The sequence below is a fragment of the Ceratina calcarata genome, unplaced genomic scaffold, assembly GCF_001652005.2.
Source record: "Ceratina calcarata isolate Rehan_Ccalc_2016 unplaced genomic scaffold, ASM165200v1 scaffold3070, whole genome shotgun sequence".
In the NCBI taxonomy this organism is placed as follows: domain Eukaryota; kingdom Metazoa; phylum Arthropoda; class Insecta; order Hymenoptera; family Apidae; genus Ceratina; species Ceratina calcarata.
This window is the reverse complement of record NW_017153238.1, coordinates 752-1,538: the sequence shown is the minus strand read 5'-3', so window position 1 is coordinate 1,538 and position 787 is coordinate 752.

Genomic DNA, 787 nt, shown 5'->3' with positions numbered 1-787 from the left:
TACTATATGTGCCCGCACGACTATAAAATTATGATAAAAATGGTAATTACTTTTCAACACTTTACTCGTGAAATTATTAATGAGTAACGTATAACGTTAAATAATTAACATATAAATAAATAAAACAGAACGAGAGTGGAGGGTTAATATTTATACGTTCCGTAAACGTTCTCTCGCTCTCTCCGCTGTCTCTTTTTCCGATAACTCGGAGCGAATGAAGTTATCGGCGATATCCCAATTCTCTGGGGATTCCAGCATGAAACGTTGTAGGGAAGTTGGAGAATCCATGCTGGAAGCGGAGCTGAAACATTCACGTCGACGTAAAAGCCACGCTGGGCAGTAAAAAATTGTATGAATATTGTCATCTATTAAGGAGTCGCAGTGGTGACATGCTGGAGTCGGCTCTTTTTTGATACGGAATAAGAATTTGCCGAAGCATTCATGGCCGGTAAAGGCTTGAGAAAGATACAAATTAATTTTACCGTGAGTTCGAGTAATCCACTGATCAAAAAATGTTAAAATAGCATGCCCTAAGGACGTGACTGGGAAGTTTTGAGAAGCAAGTCTCTTTTTCCACTCTGAAATCATCATATCGAGTCTTTCTTTTTTTATTCGTAACATATCGTTACAGTTCAAGTTTCAGTGTTTCTGAAGCACGATAGGATCCGACAGTAACCTTGATTTGTATATCCATGGGGATACATCTGGCCAACAATAGCACCGATGATAGTGCAGCAGTTTTGTAGCAGCAAGCTATCCTGTTGGCCATTTTTCTCTGTAAAGATAT